Consider the following 8,421-nt stretch of genomic DNA (forward strand, 5'->3'; position numbering starts at 1 on the left):
CAGCTGTTGATAATTGCATTTTGGCAGTAAGTTTGGCATGCCCATTCTTTACTAAATCTACCTCTCAAAGCAAAAACAAAACAAAAGAGCTTCAGAAGCATGAAACAGAGAAAAAGCTAAATTAGAATGTGAAAATAACTATTACCTTAAATTATAAATCACTGTGCTATAGGTTATACTTTCCAAAAAAAAAAAAATTACAACAGAATACCTGTAAAAGTCACTTATAAAATACAGAAGAAATATTGTACTGATAATCAATTAAAATGTGGCAATTGTGAAGAGAGAAGCTGTTCTTCATGTTGAACACATTAAAATGATTACACAACATTTAAATGTTTGTGTTTTTAACATATAAATGCTATTATATTAGTATATTTTGTATTTTGACCAAATATGCTAACATTTTTGAAATAGTGTTTTTTTAATTATCTTTTCACTGCTCATTTTAAAGAGCATCATGATAGAGATGCCATCATGAATCTAAAGTAGTGCTGCATAGCAAAAATAATACTGTATTCCTTTCTCTGATTTTTCAGAGCAGTAATTGAAAAGTTTCACTTTCTATGTAATAATGAACTTAGGTACTTGAATGGCAAAATTCTCCTGAAGAAATCACCTTGTTACGTGTTAAATTTTATTAAATGCACTTAATGGTTTGGACACAAAAGGATGATATTCATGAAAATTACTAAGGATTCTTTAATTGGTTGAACCCTATATTAGGATTTTTTCCCCCTTTGGTGATCCTCAGAGGGTCAAACTGCTGCTTGTTAATGAACCATCGTATTAGATTACATTTGTATCAGATTCGTCAATATAATGTATGTGTTTATGTATTAACAGCAAAAACCTCTTCATACTGTGAAACTTTAAAAAAAAAGTTTCAATAGAAAATTATATATATATATTTATTTACAGATACATATATATGTGTGTATCTGTGTGTTTTTCTCACAGTACTATACTTGATAGTTTTCTAAGCAGATATGGTACTGTTGAATCAGTCTTTTCATTATTATAGTTATGTGCAGGCTATTTACATTTCCAATTGTATACCTAAAATACTTGTTTAAAAATTAGTTTACTGATGTTTTAAGATGTGAACTAAAAGCATTTTTGATATGATTCATAGTCTATTCTGTAAAGAAAGATTTCATTTATGATAGCATTTATAATGTTTCTGCTGGAAATCAGAGGTATGTTACAAGAAGAAAATGAATATAGGAGTACTTTTAAATAGTATGACACTTTGTAAATTAAATATCATGAAACTAAGCTTTTGGCAAGACACTTAAAAACCTACAAGCTATAGAATACAGGTTTAAATGGTGTCCACAATGCTGACTGCATCTGCCAAACCTCTTTTATATTGTTAAGTAGAAGATTGTATCTGTGCCCTTTTTATTGTAGTAGAAGTTATGAAGTTCAGTATATGGATATTCAAAAGAACAGGGTAGTTATATTAAAGATCACCAAATTGATGGTGAATTTATCAGATAAACACTTTTGTGTGATGCAGATAGTCTAAGTATCAGGTGACAGGGTGTTCCACTCTTTCTAATCAATTGAACTTGTTAATGCAGCATAATTCGTAAACTAACCAGCTGTGCCTACTTTTTTTTTGAGGACCCTGTAGTCACATTAATAAATCTCTAAGCTAAGTCTTTCAAACAAAATAGTTCTTACAGAAGAAAAAATAATAGAAATAATAGAATGACCTTTGAGGGGGGGATTTTTAAATTTTTGCCAGTGAAACAAGCATTATATCTCTTAAGTATAGAATTTGACCATATTTTAAGCTTTATATATAAAATTATATTTAATTCATTGGATCTGTTACTTGGGTAATTAATTTGATTAGATTTGAATGCAAGGGGTAATATGTAATAGTTGGTGTGGTGATGACTTTATTGAACCAATACTAGCAAATACTTTGTTCCTAAAAATTTTTTTAATATGACTACTCTTTTCAAATGTACTATTTTAAATGCTCCAAAATGTATTTTCATTAATCTTCACTGACCCTTGTGGGAAAAATTTTCTTTTTTCAACTTGCTTTCCTAAGATTTATTATATTTTAATCCGAGAGAAACTGTGCCAAAAAACAAAAGGAAAACATGTTGTAAGAGGGCAATGCATGCAACATTAATGTAAAAATCAAGTGAGTACTTCAAAGAGTCCTTTACATTTATTTAATTAAATTCGGTGTTTTATTTTTGTCTGAATTTGAATTTTTACTAGCTAATCTATCCAATTATGCTTACTTATTTTATATTTGTAAGTACTTGACTCAGTGCCCTGGGGTTTTTTTTACTCTAAGTTTTATTTTGAAAATTGTTACTAGAACTTAATTTTTAGTGTCATTTTGTTCACTTGCTGGTAGCACTAGAACAAGAAAGCAAAAAATAAAAACCAAAAAAAAGTGATAAAATCTGTTGGCACAGAAACAGCATATCATTTGGTAACTGTAAAACCTATTTGCAGATAAAGATTGATTTTTTCGGATAAAGGACTTTTGTTGGACAAAGCATTACCTTTGCCTTCATATTTTTTTTTCTCTCAAGAAGGAGCATTATGGAAAAAGTAATTATAATACAAAGTCTTAGCGGATTTTTGTTGCTGTTCTAAATTCAGCAATCTACTGGCTGCTTTGTGAAACTGTGAAATCAAAGTAATTGTTGTTAACCTTTACTCATTTTAGTTCAGAGCATTACTGTTTTATGAAATGTAACATATTAGGAGCCAATATGATGGATCTCTAAAAGGATAACGCATCTTCAAATTCTAATTGGGAAGTGGGATGAGGGGAAGATATTCTTGCCAAACTAAATAAACCAACATTTGAGTAGTACGCAATATTATGAAATGTTACAGCACTATATTAAAAATAATAAAATACTATTTTACAGTTGCATTTATATAAGTGTATCTGTTTCATTTGTTTTCACTTATGATTGTATATGCCTAATAAAGCAAAAATAGATGCCCTGATTCATTAAAATTCCATCCCCTTTCTAAAACCAGTAAGATTTCATTGGTAGCATTATCTGATAAAGTAGTATGTTGCTTTTATTTTACAACTTGTATATTCAGCTGTAACGGGGAACATATCCAATTTATCTTTGTAGCTCAAGTCTTGGCAGTTAGTGGGACATTCACATATTTCAACTGAGATTATTTTTCCTTTTCTGTTATTTTAATGCAATACAATGCATTTATTTAAGGCTTAGAGTTTTAAACCTAATAAGGAGGGAATGTCTGATTTAACTTTCTTAATGTACTGTGAAACACAAAATCACACAGTAGCCAAGCTTAGGCCCTCCTAGCTTAGTGTTTTTTTTTCTTCTTCCATTACCATGGTTTTCTGTTGTTCATTTTTTTATGTGGGGGGGTGTTTGTTTGCTTTGGCTGGTGTCATTTCCTTCAGTATTTGAAACTATGTTAATCACAGAGTAGTGAAAGTAATTGGATCAATTATTTTTAGGGTTTCTTGCTCCCAGTAAAGTGGTTGGCAATTTTAGTGGGAAATGAATTCCTGAAAATGTATGAAAATATAATATACAGGTCAAACAATAGATTTAAACACTAAGTGGAGTTCCTGTCCCAGAAGTCCTTAAGTATACCCTTTAATTATGTGTTTGCTCAGTTGTATATTTGCTCTGTCATTTTTTTCCTTTCATATTTGAACAGTTTACCACTGAAATTAAATGAGCATATGATTCCCCCCTTTCAGGACATCTAATGATTTTCATGTTTGCTTCAGTAGTTTAAGTTTTAAGAGACACTTACATCATATCATTATTAGTAGCACTTTAACATTTCAATTTTCCATTCTGTTTTGAAATAAAAATTTCAAGTAGTTTCACTTGCAAGCACTGCTGTATAGCACTACCAGAACTAAAATGTTGATTGGGAGCAACCCCACCAAGTAAAGAGCTTGGAAAGTTCACTAGTTTATGCACAAATATTTAAATTTGGAAACAGTAGGCAGTTTAGGGAATTTAATTTGCAATTCCCTAAAGTACCTGTTATTTAAAAATTGGGAGTTTTAAACTTTGGACATTACTTTTGAGGGATCCCTCCTGTTCCCTTTCAGTTATGGTTGTTTTTTTTAACTGTTCTAAGAAAGCATGGCAACATTTAATATTCTTTGTTTAGGGTTTCAGCATGACTTCTGAGCATTCCATCTTTTGAATTGTTTTATTATAAAATATACAAAAAGAATAATGTGTAAGAAGACACTTTGAATAATAACATGAACATCTGTATATTCACCATCCAGCTTAATTAATTATTATCAGTCCTTTGTAAATATTACTCTGGATTTTATTATTTTTTTTATTTTTATTTTTTTTTTTTTTTTTTTTTTTTTTTTTTTTTTTTGCGGTACGCGGGCCTCTCACTGCTGTGGCCACTCCCGTTGCAGAGCACAGGCTCCGGACGCGCAGGCCCAGCGGCCATGGCTCACGGGCCCAGCCGCTCCGCGGCATGTGGGATCCTCCCAGACCGGGGCACGAACCCGCATCCCCTGCATCGGCAGGCGGACTCCCAACCACTGCGCCACCAGGGAAGCCCCTATTTTTATTTTTTTTAAAGGAGATTTTTGCCCTATAATTTCCTCTGCCGGCATTTTTTTTTTTTTTTTTTATGTTCGGGGTAGGAGTTTATTAATTTATTTATTTATTTTTGCTGGGTTGGGTCTTCGTTTCTGTGCGAGGGCTTTCTCTAGTTGTGGCAAGCGGGGGCCACTCTTCATCACAGTGCGCAGGCCTCTCACTATCGCGGCCTCTCTTGTTGCGGAGCACAGGCTCCAGACGCACAGGCTCAGTAGTCGTGGCTCACAGGCCCAGTCGCTCTGTGGCATGTGGGATCCTCCCAGACCAGGGCTCGAACCCGTGTCCCCTGCATTAGCAGGCAGACTCTCAACCACTGCGCCACCAGGGAAGCCCCTACTCTGGATTTTATTAATAATCCTTGTGCTTTTTCCTCAGTTTCATCTCATGTGTATGTATCCCTAAGAAATACAGATTCCCCTGCCTGTTTTCTAAATATGTAAACTGGAATATTTTTTATATCTGTGGCTTTTTTGTTTTGGCTCAATGTTAACATTTTTTGAGGTTCATTCATATTGATGCATGTATCTGTGGTTTGTTCATTTTCCTTGCTGTATACTAATCCATTTTGTGACTACGTCATGATGTCTGATAGGGAAAGTTCTATTTTGCTTTTGTTCAGGATCGTCTTAGCTCTTTGCATTTCCATATAAATGTAGCATTTACTTGTTCAATTCCATGAAAAGCCCCTTAGGGATTTTGGATGAAATTACATGTAATCCATAGGACAATTTTGGAGGAATTAACATCTTAATGATACTAACTCTTCCTATCCATGAACAAGTTATATAGCTCACCATGTATTTAGATCTTCCGTACTGTATTTCAACAAAATTTTATAATTGTCTTCATAAATGTTATCAACAAATAATAATCTATAATAGGAATAGAAAAGAGTTTTATTTAAGGCAAACTGAGGACAGTTATTTGCTAAAATAATATTTTGGACATTGGATTAAGTAAAATATTCTATTAAAATTAATTTCACTGATTATTTTGACTTTTTAACATGGCTATTAGAAACAAATTACATATATGGCATTATTTTTCTATTCATTGACAGTGGTATAAGAAGCTTAATACAGTAAACTTCCTTTTTCTCCCTCTCTGCCTTTGTGCTACTGTCAGATTTTTCTACATGTTATAAACTCCACAATGCATTTTCTAAAAATTTTGCTTTAAACAGTCAACTATGTTTAAAAGGTTTAAACAAATTATAAAGGTTTTAAAAAATATATTTGCCCACATAGTTACCATTTCTACTATTCTTCAGTTCTTTGTGTAGATCTAGATTTCTATCTGATATCATTTTCCTTCTGCATGAAGGACTTATATTTTTGTATTTTAAGTTGCTGGTGATCAATTCTGTTAGCTTTTGTATGCCAACATAAACCTTTATTTCACCTTCATTTTTTTTTTTTTTTTTTTTTTTTTTTTTTTGTGGTATGCGGGCCTCTCACTGTTGTGGCCTCTCCCGTTGCGGAGCACAGGCTCCGGATGCGCAGGCTCAGCAGCCATGGCTCACGGGCCCAGCCGCTCCGCGGCATATGGGATCCTCCCAGACCGGGGCACGAACCCGTATCCCCTGCATCGGCAGGCGGACTCTCAACCACTGCGCCACCAGGGAGGCCCACAATATGTGTTTCATTTGGGATAATTTTCCTTGCTTTGTCTTCAAGTTAACTAATCAACAAGATTAGTGTCTAATCTGCTCTTAATTAGTGTATTTTTCATATGATACTTTGTATATTTTATTTCTAGAAGTTCTATTTGTGTCTGTTTTATATCTTCCATGTTTTTCTTACCATCCTCAAGCTTTCCTCCACTGTGTTGAACATAGCAAGTAGAATTATAGATGTTATGGTATATTGTTGTTGTCTGCTAATTCTATCATCTGTGTCATTTCTTGGTCTTTCTTTTTATTGATTTTTCTCCATACTCTGGGTTGTATTTTACATTGGCATGTGTTCTGTGCACATCTGGTAATTTTTTATTGGATACCAGGTATTGTGAATGTTACTTTGTTGGCTATTAGATATTAGATTATACACACACACATATATATGTATATTCTTGAGCTTTGTTATCAGAAAAATTAAGTTACTTGGAGAAATTTTTATTCTTTACATAAAGGCTTGCTTTTGAACTTTGTGAGGTGAGCACAGATAGCTTTTTTTTTTTTTTTTTTTTACGGAGACAATAGTATTCCCAGTACTCTGCTACTCTATGAAACAGAAGGGTTTCCACTTTGTCTGGAAACTATTCTTGGCCATGTGTGAGCTCCAAAAATTGTTTCTCCTTGTTCTTTCAGGTGGTTCTTTTCATGGTATTGGGTAGTAGTCACATGTGGTCATCAGTACTCAGCTGCAGATCTCTGGAGCTATCTGTGCAGCTCTGTCACCTTGATACCCTACCCTGTGAAATCTGGTTGTCTTATCTCCCCTGGCCTCCCAAGTCTTTCTCCTCAACTCAGAGAGAATTCTAAGTTCCACATGGGTTTCCTTTCTATGTCCTGCAGTCTTGAACTCTCTAGGCAGTAAAGTGGAGCAATCATAGGGCCCAACTAACTTATTTCCTCTATTTTACAGATCACTGTTCTTGAGTGCCTGATGTCCAGTGTCTGGAAACTGTCATTTCATATTTCTGTCTAATTTTTTAGTTGTTTGTGGCAGGAGAGTGACTCTTGTCCCTATTATTCCATTTTGGCCAGAGGGAAAGATGACATACAAATTTATAATGTTCTTTTGGCTTTTATCCCTTTTATCATTTCTAATTTTGTTTTCTTGTACCTTTTTTCTTTTATCTTGATGACATTTGCCAAATTAGGTTATAGTGATCCTCTAAATTCTATGTTTGCATTTACCTCATTAGTTTCTGCTCCTAATGTAACCGAGCAGGATGCTATAAGACCTTCCCAGGACAGACCCCATCCATGTCCTCTGCCTGCCTTTTGTCTGTAGAAAGAATTTAGTCAAAGAATAAAATCAATCAGAGAAGTGAGAAAATGCAGAAAGAAAGGAAAACAGTCAAGCAAGACAAAATAATAATACTTTAGCCATTAAACAGAGTCAAGGACCTTTAGTTCTTCCCCAAGGGCTGTACATAATATTCTGAGCCCTGTCCTTTGAGCTGTTTTGCAGATACTGAATCCCCCACCAGGTGGAAGAAGTTAACTGTCCGCTGCCCACAAGCATGTAGACTCCAGACCAGACCAGTTGGAACCAGAAGGGTCATGATGCTGACTCCCAATTACCTCACCACCAACCAATCAGAAGAATGTCCACAAGCTGATCACACCCTGCTCCTTGAACACTATAAAACTCACTACCCCCTCCAGGGGGGACACACAGTCTTGAGGGCATTAGCCCATTGTGGCCCCCTTTGCCTGGCAAAGCAATAAAAGCTACTCATTTCTACTTCACCCAAAACTCTGTCTCCACGTTTCTATTCGGCACCGGTGAACAGAGGCTGAGTTTCAGCAACAATAATTTTATAATTTCCAATATTTTATTTCCTTTGGATTTATTCAATTTTTTCTAATTTCTTAGGGATGTTTACACATTTGTTTAAACCTTTCTTTTCTAAGAAAAGCGTTTTGTGAGGCTAACAATTTACTTTGAAGTACCACTTCAGCTGCATTCCACAAACTTTAATATATAGCTTTTTCTTATCATTCAGCTCTAAGCATTTTAAAACTCCCATTATGGGCTTCCCTGGTGGCACAGTGGTTGAGAATCTGCCTGCTAATGCAGGGGACACGGGTTCGAGCCCTGGTCTGGGAGGATCCCACATGCCGCGGAGCAAC

The sequence above is a fragment of the Hyperoodon ampullatus genome (assembly GCF_949752795.1).
Source record: "Hyperoodon ampullatus genome assembly, chromosome: 12".
NCBI lineage: Eukaryota > Metazoa > Chordata > Mammalia > Artiodactyla > Ziphiidae > Hyperoodon > Hyperoodon ampullatus.